We start from the raw sequence: 22,896 nt of genomic DNA on the forward strand, positions 1-22,896 counted from the left end.
GGAGGCGCCAGAGACCCCCCCAGTAGCGCGACTCGAGAGCGGCACCAGAGATTCCCCGCAGCAGCATAACCCGAGAGAGGCGCCAGACTCCCTCCCAGCAGCACGACCTGAGAGTGGCCCCAAAGACCCCTCCCCCCCAGCAGCGAGACCCGAGAGCAGCGCTAGAGACACCCCCAAGCTGCACGACCCGAGAGCGGCACCAGAATCCCTCCCTGCAGCGAGATCCGAGAGCGGCGTGACTGAAGAGACCTCTCACTCACTAAGGTCTGTGGCTGTGGGAATTCTATCCTTTAGCCCTTCCCCCCCGCCCCTCGCCTATGTATAGGGCCCTCTACAAGAACACTGAGTCAGTCAGCCATGACGCACCACCGCTCTCCCTTGCGCGACTGGCGTACCTGCAGAATTCCCGTTGGCTCCTGAGCCCTTAACCCGTGGAGATGCTCACCTGGAATGCCTGCACGTGAGCTATACAAGGACACGGCAGAAGCAGAGCAAGGACAAAGACACAGACAGAAACAGACAGACAGAACGTCTTGGCCAATACGAGAGAGCAACAAGAGAGAAACACATGAGAGGCAGACGGAAACCTTACCGCCTTGCGTCTTCCTCCTCGAGCCAAGCGTCTGCTGAGAAGGACACCGTGTTCCAGAGAAATCAGCACCCCTGACAAACGGAAGCCCTGTTTCTCCCACTACCAAGGAATCACCTCGCGAACCTCCGCTCGGACTCGCTGTCTAAGCAAACCTGACTTCCCTTCCTAGACCCGAGTGCGCCGTAAGCCGAGAGATTTCCAAACCCGACACTTATCTCCCTGTCAGCGATGGCTGCTCCGCTCCCAGCCGGACGGTTCTCGCCTCGCTTCGACCAAGCTCCCGAGCTCGCTGTTCTCGTTTCCGTTCCATCCCCAGACGGGAGGACACCGGGAGGGTTGACTTCTTATCGCTCACTACCGAACACAGCAGAGGGGAAAAAACAAACAAACAACTTAGCTTTTCAGTCCGCAAGGACGCGGCATCGCTTCTCCTCCCACCATCGCACCGCTGCCTCCCACCATCGGCCACCCCCTCCCGCTGACACTCCAGGAACGCGGAGAGAACGGAGGCCTTGAATATCTATCCACGCTCTGTTGAACTGCCTATGCCCCTTCACCAGTCCCCAAGCCACCAGGCTCCGTGACCCAGCAGGAAGCTCTCTGCCTCAGAAGAAACATACTGCCAGGACGCTTAAAGATTTCAAAGCACGCACCTCTTACTCACACAGAGCCATGGGAAGGCCGAACGCTGAGGACCCTTCACATGTTCCGAGAATCACGTCCAGGCAGCTCAAGTCCATCTCGGACGGTATCTTCTCAGCCCACTGCCCAGCCAGTTTCCCAGCTGTTACCCAGTCTGGAGCCAGCAAAGCCCTCGGGCAGGAGTGACAGCAAAGGGCTAGGACCCAGAAGCCGTGTCCAGGGGTCAGTCTGGAGTGCTGTACAAAGCCCAGGACCATCCACATATCCTGTGTGGTGCAACCTGCTGAGTGGAGACAAAGGCTCAGGGCTGCTCTCATACCCTGATCAGACACTTTACTGAATGTGGTGCAGGGAAAAGGTGGACTGATGGCTCCCATGAATGGGCGTGCAGACTGGAGTGAGGAAGGGCCCCGGGATAAGAATATGGATGGGGGTGCAGGCTGGGGGGAGGAAGGGCCCCGGGATAAGCATATGGACGGGGGTGCAGGCTGGGGAGAGGAAGGGCCCCGGGATAAGAGTATGGACGGGGTGCAGGCTGGGGTGAGGAAGCAGGAGGGGAGGGGGCTGCGCGGAGCCTGGTGTGTGGGATGAGGGGGCCATGGGCAGGAGGGGAGAGGGCTGCGCGGAGCCTGGTGTGTGGGATGAGGGGGCCGGGGGCAGGAGGGGAGAGGGCTGCGCGGAGCCTGGAAATAACGAGCTTCTTACTTTGCCTGCTGTCAAAGGGCAAGACTGGGGCCACGTGGCGTGCGGAGCAGGGACAGCAGCTGGGGGCGATGGAATTACACGTGCATTACCTGCAATGACCACCGAGCGGCACTGTGGAGGCGCTACGGAATTACACGTGCATTACCGGCAATGACCACCGAGCGGCACTGTGGAGGCGCTTCGGAATTACACGTGCATTACCCGCAATGACCACCGAGCGGCACTGTGGAGGCGCTACGGAATTACACGTGCATTACCCGCAATGACCACCGAGCGGCACTGTGGAGGCGCTACGGAATTACACGTGCATTACCCGCAATGACCACCGAGCGGCACTGTGGAGGCGCTTCGGAATTACACGTGCATTACCGCCGGTGACTACCGAGTGTCACTGTTGCTCTGCTAAGGGCCGTTATTTCCTAATAAAAAAGATTGTTTTTAGGGTAGAAATGCCCCATTCCGAACTAAGAACACGCTGGGCGGGGCTATGCCGGGGGGCGGGGCTATGATAGGGGCGAGGCGCGCTGCGACGTGCCCCGGGAGGCCGCACTATGAGAACTACAAGTCCCAGGATGCGTCGCTAACACTTGGAGTGACACGAGCGCGGGACCAACCGCGTCGCTCCCTGGTCAATGCCCCGTTGTGATGTCACTTCCGCTGCACCCGCCCAACCGAACAGCGCCGAGCCTGCCCTGGCCCTGCAATGGCCGATGGGAGCTGCGGACAGGGGCACTCAGTTTCCCACAAGCCACTGCGGCTACTTTCCCTACTCCCCCTCAACCCGCCCCTCCCCATTGCTGGGCGGGGCTCCTGCCTCAGAGACGGCAGCGTCCGCAGCTGATGCTCCGCCCCCACTCGGGAGAGGAGACTCCGCGGCAACCCTTCCCCCCCAAACTCCTCCCAGCCCCGTGCAGTCTGATCCCCCCAAACTCCTCCCCGCCCCGTGCAGTCTGATCCCCCTCAAACTCCTCCCCCCGTGCAGTCTGATCCCCCCAAACTTCCCCTCCGCCCCGTGCAGTCTGATCCTCCCCCCCGTGCAGTCTGATCCCCCCAAACTCCTCTCCCCCCGTGCAGTCTGATCCCCCTCAAACTCCTCCCTGCCCCGTGCAGTCTGATCCCCCCCCAAACTCCTCCCCCCCGTGCAGTCTGATCCTCCCCCCCGTGCAATCTGATCCCCCCAAACTCCTCTCCCCCCGTGCAGTCCGATCCCCCCAAACTCCTCCCCGCCCCGTGCAGTCTGATCCCCCCCAAACTCCTCTCCCCCCCGTACAGTCTGATCCCCCCCACACTCCCCTCCGCCCCGTGCAGTCTGATCGCCCCCCCAAACTCCTGTCCGCCCCGTGCAGTCTGATCCCCCCCAAAGCTCCTCCCTGCCTCGTGCAGTCTGATCCTCCCCCCGTGCAGTCTGATCCCCCCCCCAAACTCCTCCCCGCTCCGTGCAGTCTGATCCCCCCAAACTCCTCCCCGCCCCGTGCAGTCCCATCCCCCCAAACTCCTCCCCGCCCCGTGCAGTCCGATCCCCCCCAAACTCCTCTCCGCCCCGTGGAGTCTGATCCTCCCCCCCGTGCAGTCTGATCCCCCCCAAACTCCTCCCCGCCACATGCAGTCTGATCCCCCCAAACTCCTCCCCGCCCCGTGCAGTCTGCTCCCCCCCCAAACTCCTCCCCGCCCCATGCAGTCTGAACCCCCCCAAACTCCTCCCCGCCCCGTGCAGTCTGCTCCCCCGCAAACTCCTCCCCGCCCCGTGCAGTCTGATCCCCCCCAAACTCCTCCCCGCCACATGCAGTCTGATCCCCCCAAACTCCTCCCCGCCCCGTGCAGTCTGATCTCCTACCCCCCACGAAACTCCTCTCCGCCCCCTGCAGTCTGATCCCCTACCCCCCTAACTCCTCTCCGCGCCATGCAGTCTGATCCCCCCTCACCAAACTCCTCCCCGCCCCGTGCAGTCTGCTTCCCCCCAAACTCCTCTCCGCCCCATGCAGTATGATCCCCCCTCACCAAACTCCTCTCCGCCCCATGCAGTCTGATCCCCCCTCACCAAACTCCTCCCCGCCCCGTGCAGTCTGCTTCCCCCCAAACTCCTCTCCGCCCCATGCAGTCTGATCCCCCCTCACCAAACTCCTCCCCGCCCCGTGCAGTCTGCTTCCCCCCAAACTCCTCTCCGCCCCATGCAGTATGATCCCCCCTCACCAAACTCCTCTCCGCCCCGTGCAGTATGATCCCCCCTCACCAAACTCCTCCCCGCCCCGTGCAGTCTGCTTCCCCCCAAACTCCTCTCCGCTCCATGCAGTCTGATCCCCCACCACCCCCAAACTCCTCTCCGCCCCGTGCAGTCTGCTCCCCCCAACACCAAATTTCCCAGCCGGCTTGTGCAGGGACTGGCAGCGGGACAGGCTGATGCTGCTGTTGCCTTCGAAAGTGCAGCGGGGAGCGTGAGGCGGGTGGGTGGGGAGGGGGGCGGCTGCCTCTGCTGCGTCCCGTTCACAAGCCCAGAGGGGCCGTGCGAGGATTTTCCGGAGACCCCGAGGAGTTTTCTGCCGCTCACTTCTGTGTCCCAGCTGAGTTCCTGCCAGTCAGTGGCCCCGCCCCCAGATCAGGCCCCGCCCCTGCCATTAATGACGGAGCCTGGGACCCGTCTGTGTGCCACACAAACCCACGTGTCACTCGCCCGGGAGCCGATAGAACGTGCCCCGCGTTCCATCATTTGCATGCACCGCTCTCCCCCCGTGCAGTCTGATCCCCCCCAAACTCCTCCCCCCCCGTGCAGTCTGATCCTCCCCCCCGTGCAATCTGATCCCCCCAAACTCCTCTCCCCCCGTGCAATCTGATCCCCCCCAAACTCCTCCGCGCCCCGTGCAGTCCGATCCCCCCCAAACTCTTCCCCGCCCCGTGCAGTCCGATCCCCCCAAACTCCTCCCCGCCCCGTGCAGTCCGATCTCCCCCAAAACTCCTCCCCGCCCCGTGCAGTCTGATCCCCCCCCAAACTCCTCCCCACTCCGTGCAGTCCGATCCCCCCCAAACACCTCCCCGCCCTGTGCAGTCCGATCCCCCCCAAACTCCTCCCCGCCCCGTGCAGTCTGATCCCCCTCCAAACTCCTCCTCCCCCGTGCAGTCTGATCGCTCCCCAAAACTCCTGTCCGCCCCGTGCAGTCTGATCCCCCCCAAACTCCTCCCCGCCCCATGCAGTCTGATCCCCCCAAACTCCTCACCCCCGTGCAGTCTGATCCCCCCCAAACTCCTCCCCCCGTGCAGTCTGATCCCCCCCTAAACTCCTCCTCGCCCCGTGCAGTCTGATCCCCCCCAAACTCCTCCCCGCCCCGTGCAGTCTGATCCCCCCCCAACTCCTCCCCGCCCCGTGCAGTCTGATCCCCCCCCAACTCCTCCCCGCCCCGTGCAGTCTGATCCCCCCCCAAACTCCTCCTCGCCCCGTGCAGTCTGATCTCCTACCCCCCACGAAACTCCTCTCCGCCCCCTGCAGTCTGATCCCCTACCCCCCTAACTCCTCTCCGCGCCATGCAGTCTGATCCCCCCTCACCAAACTCCTCCCCGCCCCGTGCAGTCTGCTTCCCCCCAAACTCCTCTCCGCCCCATGCAGTATGATCCCCCCTCACCAAACTCCTCCCCGCCCCGTGCAGCCCCTAAGTTTGCCCCCCAATTCTCAGCCACTCCCCCCCTCTCCCCACACGCCCCCCACCCAGGACGCTCTCGGCCTCTGCAGGAGGCACAGCCGGGCACTGGGCAGCACTGCGGGCAGCCAGGGCCAGAGCATCGCCCCCCGCCGAACTGCCCCCCCCCCCCGGGCACAGGGGGGATTCAGCGGGCACCCGGCCCCGCCCCCAGGCAGCGAGCAGCGCGGGGAGCAGGGCTCAGGCCGCCCCGCCCCCCCGCGTGCGGGACACGTTCTGTGCGTGCCCCGCCCGCGGGAACCACCCCTCGAGGGCGCGCGGCTCCCCGGCGGGGGGAGGGGGCACGTGACACTCCCGCGCCCCGGTGGCCCGCAGCCCCCCCTCCCCGAGACACCCACGTGACTGGAGCCCGGGTCAGCTCCCGCGCCCCAAAGGGGGGGGCCACAGCCCCGTTCCCCCGGCACCACGTGGGGGGGGTCACAGGGGCGCTGCTCCCCGGGGAGGCTGCAGCGCCGGGGGGGGGGGGCAGAAATCGCCCCCCCACCTCCGCCAGGGGCCGCCCCGCCGATGTCCAGCCTGGGGCCCGGAGAGAAGCAGGCGGGGGGGGGGGGGGGGGCTCCACGTCACTGCCAGCTCCCGCCCCGCCCCCCAGGCTCCGCCCCTCAGCGCCCCCCGCAGCGTTTTCCCGCCCGCCTCGTCAGCGCGAGCGTCCCGGGAGTTTCCCGCCCAGCCAGCGCCGCCCGCGCCTGCGCTCTCCCGCGCCCTGTCCCCTCCTGCCCCCCCCAGTGCCAAGGCCCCCCCCGGCCCCTCCCCCTCCCTCCTGCCCCCCCAGTGCCGAGCACCCCCCCGGCCCCTCACCCCCTCCTGCCCCCCCAGTGCCAAGCGCCCCCCCCCGGCCCCTCACACCCAGCCTGCTCCTACACCTCACCCCTGTCCAGACACCCCACCCCCAGCCCGCTCCCCCACCTTCCCTCGCGCCCCCTCCTCCCCCGGGCCAGACACCAACAAGGGGCGGGCTGGGGGCGGGGAGCTTCGCACTCGGACCCAGGATTCGCTCGCGCCCCCGCGCGCTCCTCGGACCTTCCTGTCATGGCGGCGCCGGCCGCCCAGTCAGACAACGCCCCCCTGCGGCAGCCCATTGGCCGAACCAGAGGCAGGATCCCCTTTGCTGACAGCCCATTGGGCGACACTATCCTCCGCCAAGGCTGTCTTCCGAAAGCCCATTGGCTGGCACACAGCCAGGAACCACCCCTAAGTCACAGACAATTCCAGGACAGAGCAGCCCATTAAGATCCACCCCGGACAGCCTATTGGTCGAGAGCAGTGGCAGGTCAGTCCCCCTAGTCACACCGCATTCGCAGACAGAGCTGTCCGTTAAGATGCAGCCGGGTCAGCCTATTGGGTGCCTCTGATTCAGAACACGCCCCTTAGTCACAGCCCATTCGCGGACAGAAGAGTCTGTTACGATCAGTCCGGGACAGTCTCTCGGCCAGCCTTAGTGTAGGGATAACATAGTCAAGTATGAAACAGGATTCCCCAAGTGGAAGTGACTCCCCAGAATTTGTTCCCCACAACTAAAAGTCTAAGGAGGAGAAGTTTGTTAAGTAGAAGAAGCATAGAAGTGTTTAGATTTATTCTTGTGAAAGTGTTTAGATTTAGTGTTATCAAGCTTGAGAAGTGTTTAGATTTATAATTATTATTATTATTATTATTATTATTTGTTAGGATTGTTTAATTATAAATCTAAACATTTTTGCCCCTCTAGAATATAATTGGTTAGGAATGTAATATTAGGTCATGTAACTTCAAACTGTTAAAAATATACTACTATGTAGCCAGAAACAGCTCCCCTCGCTGTGCGCCAGGGCACGCTCAAACTTACTGTTACACAATTGACAACCGTTCTCTTCAAAGCATTGTGAAGCACTTAACCCTAATCGCAAAGTGAAGCATTGTAACTATAACAGTAACTAACTCAGCGCTCAGAGAGAGAATGTTTTAAGAAATGCCACCCAGAAACTTTTGTAACTTTTTGTAACTACAACTCTTGTATTATTATGCAAAATACTGTATGGGAAACATTAATTAGGGAATGTACATAAGAGAGAGAGTGCTTGGACGATGAATGAATGGTTGTGAGAGGTGCCAGCCTGAGAATGCAGCAACAAAGGGCTGAAGAAGGCGTCAGGTGCCAGTGCAATTGGCTCCCCGTAGCCGTTTCTAACACACACATGAGCCGCTCTGATTTGGCTTCTAACACTTTTAGCTGCTCGGTTCTGCAAGCGCGGAGAGGAAGCCGCGTCCGATAGATGGAGGTTCTCCGCGACACATTTGGCAGCCTGGACCCCCTGCCTCTGGTCCAAAGAGTCTCAACCAACCCCCGACCCCATGACCCTTGTTCTCAGTGATTCCGCCAGCTGCTTGGTGCCTTTAGTACCCGGCCCCGCTTGCAAAGTCCCCCCCCAGCAGCATGACCCGAGAGCGAAACAAGAGACCCCCCCCCAGCAGCAAAACCCGAGAGCAGCGCGAAAGAACCCCCCCGGCATTGCGACCCGAGAGCGAAGCCAGAGACCCCCCCCAGCAGCAAGTCCCGAGGGCGGCGCCAGAGACCCTCCCCAGCAGCGTGACCCGAGAGCGAAGCCAGAGACCTCCCCCAGCAGAGTGACCCGAAAACGGTGCCAGAGACCCCCCCCAGCAGCAAGACCCGAGAGCGGCACCACAGACCCGCCCCCAGCAGTGCGACCCAAGAGTGGCGCCAGAGACCCTCCCCCCAGCAGCATCACCAGAGAACGGCGACAGAGACCTCCCCCCCCCCCCAGCAGCACGACCTGAGATGGGAGCCAGAGGCCCCCCCCAGCAGCATCACCCGAGAGTGGCGCCAGAGACCCCCCCCAGCAGCATGAGATGAAAGTGGCGACAGAGACCCCACCCCCAAGGAGCGCGACCCGAGACCGGCGCCGGAGACCCCCCCCAGAAGCATTACCCGAGAGTGGAGACAGAAACCCCACCCCCAGCACCGCTACCGGAGAGCGGCGCCAGAGACCTCCCCGAACAGCATCACCCGAGAGCGGCCCCAGACACCCACCCAGCAGCAAAACCCGAGAGAGGTGCCAGAGACCCCCCGCAGCAGCATCACCTGATAGCGGGGCCAGTGACACCCCCCGTCTGCAGCATGACCGGAGGGAGGCTCCAGAGACCACCCCCAGTAGTGCGACCCGAGAGCGGCGCCAGAGACCTCCCCCCAGCAGCGCGACCCGAGAGTGGAGACAGAGACCCCACCCCCAGCACCACTACCGAGAGCGGCACCAGAGACCCCCCCTAACAGCGCGACCCGAAAGCGGTAACAGAGACCCCCCCCCAGCAGCACGACCGGAGAGCGAAGCCAGAGACCCCCCCAGCAGCATGATCCCAAGGAGGCGCCAGAGACCCCCCCAGTAGCGCGACTCGAGAGCGGCACCAGAGATTCCCCGCAGCAGCATAACCCGAGAGAGGCGCCAGACTCCCTCCCAGCAGCACGACCTGAGAGTGGCCCCAAAGACCCCTCCCCCCCAGCAGCGAGACCCGAGAGCAGCGCTAGAGACACCCCCAAGCTGCACGACCCGAGAGCGGCACCAGAATCCCTCCCTGCAGCGAGATCCGAGAGCGGCGTGACTGAAGAGACCTCTCACTCACTAAGGTCTGTGGCTGTGGGAATTCTATCCTTTAGCCCTTCCCCCCCGCCCCTCGCCTATGTATAGGGCCCTCTACAAGAACACTGAGTCAGTCAGCCATGACGCACCACCGCTCTCCCTTGCGCGACTGGCGTACCTGCAGAATTCCCGTTGGCTCCTGAGCCCTTAACCCGTGGAGATGCTCACCTGGAATGCCTGCACGTGAGCTATACAAGGACACGGCAGAAGCAGAGCAAGGACAAAGACACAGACAGAAACAGACAGACAGAACGTCTTGGCCAATACGAGAGAGCAACAAGAGAGAAACACATGAGAGGCAGACGGAAACCTTACCGCCTTGCGTCTTCCTCCTCGAGCCAAGCGTCTGCTGAGAAGGACACCGTGTTCCAGAGAAATCAGCACCCCTGACAAACGGAAGCCCTGTTTCTCCCACTACCAAGGAATCACCTCGCGAACCTCCGCTCGGACTCGCTGTCTAAGCAAACCTGACTTCCCTTCCTAGACCCGAGTGCGCCGTAAGCCGAGAGATTTCCAAACCCGACACTTATCTCCCTGTCAGCGATGGCTGCTCCGCTCCCAGCCGGACGGTTCTCGCCTCGCTTCGACCAAGCTCCCGAGCTCGCTGTTCTCGTTTCCGTTCCATCCCCAGACGGGAGGACACCGGGAGGGTTGACTTCTTATCGCTCGCTACCGAACACAGCAGAGGGGAAAAAACAAACAAACAACTTAGCTTTTCAGTCCGCAAGGACGCGGCATCGCTTCTCCTCCCACCATCGGCCACCCCCTCCCGCTGCCACTCCAGGAACTCGGAGAGAACGGAGGCCTTGAATATCTATCCACGCACTGTTGAACCGCCTACTGCCCCTTCACCAGTCCCCAAGCCACCAGGCTCCGTGCCCCAGCAGGAAGCTCTCTGCCTCAGAAGAAACATACTGCCAGGACGCTTGAAGATTTCAAAGCACGCACCTCTTACTCACACAGAGCCATGGGAAGGCCGAACGCTGAGGACCCTTCACGTGTTCCGAGAATCACGTCCAGGCAGCTCAAGTCCATCTCGGACGGTATCTTCTCAGCCCACTGCCCAGCCAGTTTCCCAGCTGTTACCCAGTCTGGAGCCAGCAAAGCCCTCGGGCAGGAGTGACAGCAAAGGGCTAGGACCCAGAAGCCGTGTCCAGGGGTCAGTCTGGAGTGCTGTACAAAGCCCAGGACCATCCACATATCCTGTGTGGTGCAACCTGCTGAGTGGAGACAAAGGCTCAGGGCTGCTCTCATACCCTGATCAGACACTTTACTGAATGTGGTGCAGGGAAAAGGTGGACTGATGGCTCCCATGAATGGGCGTGCAGACTGGAGTGAGGAAGGGCCCCGGGATAAGAATATGGACGGGGGTGCAGGCTGGGGGGAGGAAGGGCCCCGGGATAAGCATATGGACGGGGGTGCAGGCTGGGGAGAGGAAGGGCCCCGGGATAAGAGTATGGACGGGGTGCAGGCTGGGGTGAGGAAGCAGGAGGGGAGGGGGCTGCGCGGAGCCTGGTGTGCGGGATGAGGGGGCCATGGGCAGGAGGGGAGAGGGCTGCGCGGAGCCTGGTGTGTGGGATGAGGGGGCCGGGGGCAGGAGGGGAGAGGGCTGCGCGGAGCCTGGAAATAACGAGCTTCTTACTTTGCCTGCTGTCAAAGGGCAAGACTGGGGCCACGTGGCGTGCGGAGCAGGGACAGCAGCTGGGGGCGATGGAATTACACGTGCATTACCTGCAATGACCACCGAGCGGCACTGTGGAGGCGCTACGGAATTACACGTGCATTACCGGCAATGACCACCGAGCGGCACTGTGGAGGCGCTTCGGAATTACACGTGCATTACCCGCAATGACCACCGAGCGGCACTGTGGAGGCGCTACGGAATTACACGTGCATTACCCGCAATGACCACCGAGCGGCACTGTGGAGGCGCTACGGAATTACACGTGCATTACCCGCAATGACCACCGAGCGGCACTGTGGAGGCGCTTCGGAATTACACGTGCATTACCGCCGGTGACTACCGAGTGTCACTGTTGCTCTGCTAAGGGCCGTTATTTCCTAATAAAAAAGATTGTTTTTAGGGTAGAAATGCCCCATTCCGAACTAAGAACACGCTGGGCGGGGCTATGCCGGGGGGCGGGGCTATGATAGGGGCGAGGCGCGCTGCGACGTGCCCCGGGAGGCCGCACTATGAGAACAACAAGTCCCAGGATGCGTCGCTAACACTTGGAGTGACACGAGCGCGGGACCAACCGCGTCGCTCCCTGGTCAATGCCCCGTTGTGATGTCACTTCCGCTGCACCCGCCCAACCGAACAGCGCCGGGCCTGCCCTGGCCCTGCAATGGCCGATGGGAGCTGCGGACAGGGGCACTCAGTTTCCCACAAGCCACTGCGGCTACTTTCCCTACTCCCCCTCAACCCGCCCCTCCCCATTGCTGGGCGGGGCTCCTGCCTCAGAGACGGCAGCGTCCGCAGCTGATGCTCCGCCCCCACTCGGGAGAGGAGACTCCGCGGCAACCCTTCCCCCCCAAACTCCTCCCAGCCCCGTGCAGTCTGATCCCCCCAAACTCCTCCCCGCCCCGTGCAGTCTGATCCTCCCCCCCGTGCAGTCTGATCCCCCCAAACTCCTCTCCCCCCGTGCAGTCTGATCCCCCTCAAACTCCTCCCTGCCCCGTGCAGTCTGATCCCCCCCCAAACTCCTCCCCCCCGTGCAGTCTGATCCTCCCCCCCGTGCAATCTGATCCCCCCAAACTCCTGTCCCCCCGTGCAGTCCGATCCCCCCAAACTCCTCCCCGCCCCGTGCAGTCTGATCCCCCCCAAACTCCTCTCCCCCCCGTGCAGTCTGATCCCCCCCACACTCCCCTCCGCCCCGTGCAGTCTGATCGCCCCCCCAAACTCCTGTCCGCCCCGTGCAGTCTGATCCCCCCCAAAGCTCCTCCCTGCCTCGTGCAGTCTGATCCTCCCCCCGTGCAGTCTGATCCCCCCCCCAAACTCCTCCCCGCTCCGTGCAGTCTGATCCTCCCCCCCGTGCAGTCTGATCCCCCCAAACTCCTCCCCGCTCCGTGCAGTCTGATCCCCCCAAACTCCTCCCCGCCCCGTGCAGTCCCATCCCCCCAAACTCCTCCCCGCCCCGTGCAGTCCGATCCCCCCCAAACTCCTCTCCGCCCCGTGTAGTCTGATCCCCTCCCCAAACTCCTCTCCGCCCCGTGCAGTCTGAACCCCTCCCCAAACTCCTCGCCGCCCCGTGGAGTCTGATCCTCCCCCCCGTGCAGTCTGATCCCCCCCAAACTCCTCCCCGCCACATGCAGTCTGATCCCCCCAAACTCCTCCCCGCCCCGTGCAGTCTGCTCCCCCCCCAAACTCCTCCCCGCCCCATGCAGTCTGAACCCCCCCAAACTCCTCCCCGCCCCGTGCAGTCTGCTCCCCCGCAAACTCCTCCCCGCCCCGTGCAGTCTGATCCCCCCCAAACTCCTCCCCCCGTGCAGTCTGATCCCCCCCCAACTCCTCCCCGCCCCGTGCAGTCTGATCTCCTACCCCCCACGAAACTCCTCTCCGCCCCCTGCAGTCTGATCCCCTACCCCCCTAACTCCTCTCCGCGCCATGCAGTCTGATCCCCCCTCACCAAACTCCTCCCCGCCCCGTGCAGTCTGCTTCCCCCCAAACTCCTCTCCGCCCCATGCAGTATGATCCCCCCTCACCAAACTCCTCTCCGCCCCATGCAGTCTGATCCCCCCTCACCAAACTCCTCCCCGCCCCGTGCAGTCTGCTTCCCCCCAAACTCCTCTCCGCCCCATGCAGTCTGATCCCCCCTCACCAAACTCCTCCCCGCCCCGTGCAGTCTGCTTCCCCCCAAACTCCTCTCCGCCCCATGCAGTATGATCCCCCCTCACCAAACTCCTCTCCGCCCCGTGCAGTATGATCCCCCCTCACCAAACTCCTCCCCGCCCCGTGCAGTCTGCTTCCCCCCAAACTCCTCTCCGCTCCATGCAGTCTGATCCCCCACCACCCCCAAACTCCTCTCCGCCCCGTGCAGTCTGCTCCCCCCAACACCAAATTTCCCAGCCGGCTTGTGCAGGGACTGGCAGCGGGACAGGCTGATGCTGCTGTTGCCTTCGAAAGTGCAGCGGGGAGCGTGAGGCGGGTGGGTGGGGAGGGGGGCGGCTGCCTCTGCTGCGTCCCGTTCACAAGCCCAGAGGGGCCGTGCGAGGATTTTCCGGAGACCCCGAGGAGTTTTCTGCCGCTCACTTCTGTGTCCCAGCTGAGTTCCTGCCAGTCAGTGGCCCCGCCCCCAGATCAGGCCCCGCCCCTGCCATTAATGACGGAGCCTGGGACCCGTCTGTGTGCCACACAAACCCACGTGTCACTCGCCCGGGAGCCGATAGAACGTGCCCCGCGTTCCATCATTTGCATGCACCGCTCTCCCCCCGTGCAGTCTGATCCCCCCCAAACTCCTCCCCCCCCGTGCAGTCTGATCCTCCCCCCCGTGCAATCTGATCCCCCCAAACTCCTCTCCCCCCGTGCAATCTGATCCCCCCCAAACTCCTCCGCGCCCCGTGCAGTCCGATCCCCCCCAAACTCTTCCCCGCCCCGTGCAGTCCGATCCCCCCAAACTCCTCCCCGCCCCGTGCAGTCCGATCTCCCCCAAAACTCCTCCCCGCCCCGTGCAGTCTGATCCCCCCCCCAAACTCCTCCCCACTCCGTGCAGTCCGATCCCCCCCAAACACCTCCCCGCCCTGTGCAGTCCGATCCCCCCAAACTCCTCCCCGCCCCGTGCAGTCTGATCCCCCTCCAAACTCCTCCTCCCCCGTGCAGTCTGATCGCTCCCCAAAACTCCTCTCCGCCCCATGCAGTATGATCCCCCCTCACCAAACTCCTCCCCGCCCCGTGCAGCCCCTAAGTTTGCCCCCCAATTCTCAGCCACTCCCCCCTCTCCCCACACGCCCCCCACCCAGGACGCTCTCGGCCTCTGCAGGAGGCACAGCCGGGCACTGGGCAGCACTGCGGGCAGCCAGGGCCAGAGCATCGCCCCCCGCCGAACTGCCCCCCCCCCCGGGCACAGGGGGGATTCAGCGGGCACCCGGCCCCGCCCCCAGGCAGCGAGCAGCGCGGGGAGCAGGGCTCAGGCCGCCCCGCCCCCCCGCGTGCGGGACACGTTCTGTGCGTGCCCCGCCCGCGGGAACCACCCCTCGAGGGCGCGCGGCTCCCCGGCGGGGGGAGGGGGCACGTGACACTCCCGCGCCCCGGTGGCCCGCAGCCCCCCCTCCCCGAGACACCCACGTGACTGGAGCCCGGGTCAGCTCCCGCGCCCCAAAGGGGGGGCCACAGCCCCGTTCCCCCGGCACCACGTGGGGGGGGTCACAGGGGCGCTGCTCCCCGGGGAGGCTGCAGCGCCGGGGGGGGGGCAGAAATCGCCCCCCCACCTCCGCCAGGGGCCGCCCCGCCGATGTCCAGCCTGGGGCCCGGAGAGAAGCAGGCGGGGGGGGGGGCTCCACGTCACTGCCAGCTCCCGCCCCGCCCCCCAGGCTCCGCCCCTCAGCGCCCCCCGCAGCGTTTTCCCGCCCGCCTCGTCAGCGCGAGCGTCCCGGGAGTTTCCCGCCCAGCCAGCGCCGCCCGCGCCTGCGCTCTCCCGCGCCCTGTCCCCTCCTGCCCCCCCCCAGTGCCAAGGCCCCCCCCCGGCCCCTCCCCCTCCCTCCTGCCCCCCCAGTGCCGAGCACCCCCCCGGCCCCTCACCCCCTCCTGCCCCCCCAGTGCCGAGCACCCCCCCCGGCCCCTCACCCCCTCCTGCCCCCCCAGTGCCAAGCGCCCCCCCCGGCCCCTCACACCCAGCCTGCTCCTACACCTCACCCCTGTCCAGACACCCCACCCCCAGCCCGCTCCCCCACCTTCCCTCGCGCCCCCTCCTCCCCCGGGCCAGACACCAACAAGGGGCGGGCTGGGGGCGGGGCAGCTTCGCACTCGGACCCAGGATTCGCTCGCGCCCCCGCGCGCTCCTCGGACCTTCCTGTCATGGCGGCGCCGGCCGCCCAGTCAGACAACGCCCCCCTGCGGCAGCCCATTGGCCGAACCAGAGGCAGGATCCCCTTTGCTGACAGCCCATTGGGCGACACTATCCTCCGCCAAGGCTGTCTTCCGAAAGCCCATTGGCTGGCACACAGCCAGGAACCACCCCTAAGTCACAGACAATTCCAGGACAGAGCAGCCCATTAAGATCCACCCCGGACAGCCTATTGGTCGAGAGCAGTGGCAGGTCAGTCCCCCTAGTCACACCGCATTCGCAGACAGAGCTGTCCGTTAAGATGCAGCCGGGTCAGCCTATTGGGTGCCTCTGATTCAGAACACGCCCCTTAGTCACAGCCCATTCGCGGACAGAAGAGTCTGTTATAATCCACCCCGGACAACCTATTGGCCGCCAGCAGCCCCAGAACACGCCTTGAGTCACCGCCCATTGGCGCACGGAGCAGTCCGTTAAGAGTCACCTCGGACAGCCTCAGATTGGGCGCCACAGATTCCGAACACGCCCTTTACTCTCAGCCCATTCGCGGACAGAACAGTCTGTTACGATCAGTCCGGGACAGTCTCTCGGCCAGCCTTAGTGTAGGGATAACAGAGTCAAGTATGAAACAGGATTCCCCAAGTGGAAGTGACTCCCCAGAATTTGTTCCCCACAACTAAAAGTCTAAGGAGGAGAAGTTTGTTAAGTAGAAGAAGCATAGAAGTGTTTAGATTTATTCTTGTGAAAGTGTTTAGATTTAGTGTTATCAAGCTTGAGAATAATAATAATAATTATAAATCTAAACACTTATTATTTGTTAGGATTGTTTAATTATAAATCTAAACATTTTTGCCCCTCTAGAATATAATTGGTTAGGAATGTAATATTAGGTCATGTAACTTCAAACTGTTAAAAATATACTACTATGTAGCCAGAAACAGCTCCCCTCGCTGTGCGCCAGGGCACGCTCAAACTTACTGTTACACAATTGACAACCGTTCTCTTCAAAGCATTGTGAAGCACTTAACCCTAATCGCAAAGTGAAGCATTGTAACTATAACAGTAACTAACTCAGCGCTCAGAGAGAGAATGTTTTAAGAAATGCCACCCAGAAACTTTTGTAACTTTTTGTAACTACAACTCTTGTATTATTATGCAAAATACTGTATGGGAAACATTAATTAGGGAATGTACATAAGAGAGAGAGTGCTTGGACGATGAATGAATGGTTGTGAGAGGTGCCAGCCTGAGAATGCAGCAACAAAGGGCTGAAGAAGGCGTCAGGTGCCAGTGCAATTGGCTCCCCGTAGCCGTTTCTAACACACACATGAGCCGCTCTGATTTGGCTTCTAACACTTTTAGCTGCTCGGTTCTGCAAGCGCGGAGAGGAAGCCGCGTCCGATAGATGGAGGTTCTCCGCGACACATTTGGCAGCCTGGACCCCCTGCCTCTGGTCCAAAGAGTCTCAACCAACCCCCGACCCCATGACCCTTGTTCTCAGTGATTCCGCCAGCTGCTTGGTGCCTTTAGTACCCGGCCCCGCTTGCAAAGTCCCCCCCCAGCAGCATGACCCGAGAGCGAAACAAGAGACCCCCCCCCAGCAGCAAAACCCGAGAGCAGCGCGAAAGAACCCCCCCGGCATTGCGACCCGAGAGCGAAGCCAGAGACCCCCCCCAGCAGCAAGTCCCGAGGGCGGCGCCAGAGACCCTCCCCAGCAGCGTGACCCGAGAGCGAAGCCAGAGACCTCCCCCAGCAGAGTGACCCGAAAACGGTGCCAGAGACCCCCCCCAGCAGCAAGACCCGAGAGCGGCACCACAGACCCGCCCCCAGCAGTGCGACCCAAGAGTGGCGCCAGAGACCCTCCCCCCAGCAGCATCACCAGAGAACGGCGACAGAGACCTCCCCCCCCCCCCAGCAGCACGACCTGAGATGGGAGCCAGAGGCCCCCCCCAGCAGCATCACCCGAGAGTGGCGCCAGAGACCCCCCCCAGCAGCATGAGATGAAAGTGGCGACAGAGACCCCACCCCCAAGGAGCGCGACCCGAGACCGGCGCCGGAGACCCCCCCCAGAAGCATTACCCGAGAGTGGAGACAGAAACCCCACCCCCAGCACCGCTACCGGAGAGCGGCGCCAGAGACCTCCCCGAACAGCATCACCCGAGAGCGGCCCCAGACACCCACCCAGCAGCAAAACCCGAGAGAGGTGCCAGAGACCCCCCGCAGCAGCATCACCTGATAGCGGGGCCAGTGACACCCCCCGTCTGCAGCATGACCGGAGGGAGGCTCCAGAGACCACCCCCAGTAGTGCGACCCGAGAGCGGCGCCAGAGACCTCCCCCCAGCAGCGCGACCCGAGAGTGGAGACAGAGACCCCACCCCCAGCACCACTACCGAGAGCGGCACCAGAGACCCCCCCTAACAGCGCGACCCGAAAGTGGTAACAGAGACCCCCCCCCAGCAGCACGACCGGAGAGCGAAGCCAGAGACCCCCCCAGCAGCATGATCCCAAGGAGGCGCCAGAGACCCCCCCAGTAGCGCGACTCGAGAGCGGCACCAGAGATTCCCCGCAGCAGCATAACCCGAGAGAGGCGCCAGACTCCCTCCCAGCAGCACGACCTGAGAGTGGCCCCAAAGACCCCTCCCCCCCAGCAGCGAGACCCGAGAGCAGCGCTAGAGACACCCCCAAGCTGCACGACCCGAGAGCGGCACCAGAATCCCTCCCTGCAGCGAGATCCGAGAGCGGCGTGACTGAAGAGACCTCTCACTCACTAAGGTCTGTGGCTGTGGGAATTCTATCCTTTAGCCCTTCCCCCCCGCCCCTCGCCTATGTATAGGGCCCTCTACAAGAACACTGAGTCAGTCAGCCATGACGCACCACCGCTCTCCCTTGCGCGACTGGCGTACCTGCAGAATTCCCGTTGGCTCCTGAGCCCTTAACCCGTGGAGATGCTCACCTGGAATGCCTGCACGTGAGCTATACAAGGACACGGCAGAAGCAGAGCAAGGACAAAGACACAGACAGAAACAGACAGACAGAACGTCTTGGCCAATACGAGAGAGCAACAAGAGAGAAACACATGAGAGGCAGACGGAAACCTTACCGCCTTGCGTCTTCCTCCTCGAGCCAAGCGTCTGCTGAGAAGGACACCGTGTTCCAGAGAAATCAGCACCCCTGACAAACGGAAGCCCTGTTTCTCCCACTACCAAGGAATCACCTCGCGAACCTCCGCTCGGACTCGCTGTCTAAGCAAACCTGACTTCCCTTCCTAGACCCGAGTGCGCCGTAAGCCGAGAGATTTCCAAACCCGACACTTATCTCCCGGTCAGCGATGGCTGCTCCGCTCCCAGCCGGACGGTTCTCGCCTCGCTTCGACCAAGCTCCCGAGCTCGCTGTTCTCGTTTCCGTTCCATCCCCAGACGGGAGGACACCGGGAGGGTTGACTTCTTATCGCTCGCTACCGAACACAGCTGAGGGGAAAAAACAAACAAACAACTTAGCTTTTCAGTCCGCAAGGACGCGGCATCGCTTCTCCTCCCACCATCGGCCACCCCCTCCCGCTGCCACTCCAGGAACTCGGAGAGAACGGAGGCCTTGAATATCTATCCACGCACTGTTGAACCGCCTACTGCCCCTTCACCAGTCCCCAAGCCACCAGGCTCCGTGCCCCAGCAGGAAGCTCTCTGCCTCAGAAGAAACATACTGCCAGGACGCTTGAAGATTTCAAAGCACGCACCTCTTACTCACACAGAGCCATGGGAAGGCCGAACGCTGAGGACCCTTCACGTGTTCCGAGAATCACGTCCAGGCAGCTCAAGTCCATCTCGGACGGTATCTTCTCAGCCCACTGCCCAGCCAGTTTCCCAGCTGTTACCCAGTCTGGAGCCAGCAAAGCCCTCGGGCAGGAGTGACAGCAAAGGGCTAGGACCCAGAAGCCGTGTCCAGGGGTCAGTCTGGAGTGCTGTACAAAGCCCAGGACCATCCACATATCCTGTGTGGTGCAACCTGCTGAGTGGAGACAAAGGCTCAGGGCTGCTCTCATACCCTGATCAGACACTTTACTGAATGTGGTGCAGGGAAAAGGTGGACTGATGGCTCCCATGAATGGGCGTGCAGACTGGAGTGAGGAAGGGCCCCGGGATAAGAATATGGATGGGGGTGCAGGCTGGGGGGAGGAAGGGCCCCGGGATAAGCATATGGACGGGGGTGCAGGCTGGGGAGAGGAAGGGCCCCGGGATAAGAGTATGGACGGGGTGCAGGCTGGGGTGAGGAAGCAGGAGGGGAGGGGGCTGCGCGGAGCCTGGAGTGCGGGATGAGGGGGCCATGGGCAGGAGGGGAGAGGGCTGTGCGGAGCCTGGAGTGCGGGATGAGGGGGCCGGGGGCAGGAGGGGAGAGGGCTGCGCGGAGCCTGGTGTGTGGGATGAGGGGGCCGGGGGCAGGAGGGGAGAGGGCTGCGCGGAGCCTGGAAATAACGAGCTTCTTACTTTGCCTGCTGTCAAAGGGCAAGACTGGGGCCACGTGGCGTGCGGAGCAGGGACAGCAGCTGGGGGCGATGGAATTACACGTGCATTACCTGCAATGACCACCGAGCGGCACTGTGGAGGCGCTACGGAATTACACGTGCATTACCGGCAATGACCACCGAGCGGCACTGTGGAGGCGCTTCGGAATTACACGTGCATTACCCGCAATGACCACCGAGCGGCACTGTGGAGGCGCTACGGAATTACACGTGCATTACCCGCAATGACCACCGAGCGGCACTGTGGAGGCGCTACGGAATTACACGTGCATTACCCGCAATGACCACCGAGCGGCACTGTGGAGGCGCTTCGGAATTACACGTGCATTACCGCCGGTGACTACCGAGTGTCACTGTTGCTCTGCTAAGGGCCGTTATTTCCTAATAAAAAAGATTGTTTTTAGGGTAGAAATGCCCCATTCCGAACTAAGAACACGCTGGGCGGGGCTATGCCGGGGGGCGGGGCTATGATAGGGGCGAGGCGCGCTGCGACGTGCCCCGGGAGGCCGCACTATGAGAACTACAAGTCCCAGGATGCGTCGCTAACACTTGGAGTGACACGAGCGCGGGACCAACCGCGTCGCTCCCTGGTCAATGCCCCGTTGTGATGTCACTTCCGCTGCACCCGCCCAACCGAACAGCGCCGGGCCTGCCCTGGCCCTGCAATGGCCGATGGGAGCTGCGGACAGGGGCACTCAGTTTCCCACAAGCCACTGCGGCTACTTTCCCTACTCCCCCTCAACCCGCCCCTCCCCATTGCTGGGCGGGGCTCCTGCCTCAGAGACGGCAGCGTCCGCAGCTGATGCTCCGCCCCCACTCGGGAGAGGAGACTCCGCGGCAACCCTTCCCCCCCAAACTCCTCCCAGCCCCGTGCAGTCTGATCCCCCCAAACTCCTCCCCGCCCCGTGCAGTCTGATCCCCCTCAAACTCCTCCCCCCCGTGCAGTCTGATCCCCCCAAACTTCCCCTCCGTCCCGTGCAGTCTGATCCTCCCCCCCGTGCAGTCTGATCCCCCCAAACTCCTCTCCCCCCGTGCAGTCTGATCCCCCTCAAACTCCTCCCTGCCCCGTGCAGTCTGATCCCCCCCCAAACTCCTCCCCCCCGTGCAGTCTGATCCTCCCCCCCGTGCAATCTGATCCCCCCAAACTCCTCTCCCCCCGTGCAGTCCGATCCCCCCAAACTCCTCCCCGCCCCGTGCAGTCTGATCCCCCCCAAACTCCTCTCCCCCCCGTGCAGTCTGATCCCCCCCACACTCCCCTCCGCCCCGTGCAGTCTGATCGCCCCCCCAAACTCCTGTCCGCCCCGTGCAGTCTGATCCCCCCCAAAGCTCCTCCCTGCCTCGTGCAGTCTGATCCTCCCCCCGTGCAGTCTGATCCCCCCCCCAAACTCCTCCCCGCTCCGTGCAGTCTGATCCTCCCCCCCGTGCAGTCTGATCCCCCCAAACTCCTCCCCGCTCCGTGCAGTCTGATCCCCCCAAACTCCTCCCCGCCCCGTGCAGTCCCATCCCCCCAAACTCCTCCCCGCCCCGTGCAGTCCGATGCCCCCCAAACTCCTCTCCGCCCCGTGTAGTCTGATCCCCTCCCCAAACTCCTCTCCGCCCCGTGCAGTCTGAACCCCTCCCCAAACTCCTCGCCGCCCCGTGGAGTCTGATCCTCCCCCCCGTGCAGTCTGATCCCCCCCAAACTCCTCCCCGCCACATGCAGTCTGATCCCCCCAAACTCCTCCCCGCCCCGTGCAGTCTGCTCCCCCCCCAAACTCCTCCCCGCCCCATGCAGTCTGAACCCCCCCAAACTCCTCCCCGCCCCGTGCAGTCTGCTCCCCCGCAAACTCCTCCCCGCCCCGTGCAGTCTGATCCCCCCCAAACTCCTCCCCCCGTGCAGTCTGATCCCCCCCCAACTCCTCCCCGCCCCGTGCAGTCTGATCTCCTACCCCCCACGAAACTCCTCTCCGCCCCCTGCAGTCTGATCCCCTACCCCCCTAACTCCTCTCCGCGCCATGCAGTCTGATCCCCCCTCACCAAACTCCTCCCCGCCCCGTGCAGTCTGCTTCCCCCCAAACTCCTCTCCGCCCCATGCAGTATGATCCCCCCTCACCAAACTCCTCTCCGCCCCGTGCAGTATGATCCCCCCTCACCAAACTCCTCCCCGCCCCGTGCAGTCTGCTTCCCCCCAAACTCCTCTCCGCCCCATGCAGTCTGATCCCCCCTCACCAAACTCCTCCCCGCCCCGTGCAGTCTGCTTCCCCCCAAACTCCTCTCCGCCCCATGCAGTCTGATCCCCCCTCACCAAACTCCTCCCCGCCCCGTGCAGTCTGCTTCCCCCCAAACTCCTCTCCGCCCCATGCAGTATGATCCCCCCTCACCAAACTCCTCTCCGCCCCGTGCAGTATGATCCCCCCTCACCAAACTCCTCCCCGCCCCGTGCAGTCTGCTTCCCCCCAAACTCCTCTCCGCTCCATGCAGTCTGATCCCCCACCACCCCCAAACTCCTCTCCGCCCCGTGCAGTCTGCTCCCCCCAACACCAAATTTCCCAGCCGGCTTGTGCAGGGACTGGCAGCGGGACAGGCTGATGCTGCTGTTGCCTTCGAAAGTGCAGCGGGGAGCGTGAGGCGGGTGGGTGGGGAGGGGGGCGGCTGCCTCTGCTGCGTCCCGTTCACAAGCCCAGAGGGGCCGTGCGAGGATTTTCCGGAGACCCCGAGGAGTTTTCTGCCGCTCACTTCTGTGTCCCAGCTGAGTTCCTGCCAGTCAGTGGCCCCGCCCCCAGATCAGGCCCCGCCCCTGCCATTAATGACGGAGCCTGGGACCCGTCTGTGTGCCACACAAACCCACGTGTCACTCGCCCGGGAGCCGATAGAACGTGCCCCGCGTTCCATCATTTGCATGCACCGCTCTCCCCCCGTGCAGTCTGATCCCCCCCAAACTCCTCCCCCCCCGTGCAGTCTGATCCTCCCCCCCGTGCAATCTGATCCCCCCAAACTCCTCTCCCCCCGTGCAATCTGATCCCCCCCAAACTCCTCCGCGCCCCGTGCAGTCCGATCCCCCCCAAACTCTTCCCCGCCCCGTGCAGTCCGATCCCCCCAAACTCCTCCCCGCCCCGTGCAGTCCGATCTCCCCCAAAACTCCTCCCCG

This window comes from Pelodiscus sinensis, chromosome 14 (assembly GCF_052426305.1).
Source record: "Pelodiscus sinensis isolate ZL-2025 chromosome 14, ASM5242630v1, whole genome shotgun sequence".
In the NCBI taxonomy this organism is placed as follows: domain Eukaryota; kingdom Metazoa; phylum Chordata; order Testudines; family Trionychidae; genus Pelodiscus; species Pelodiscus sinensis.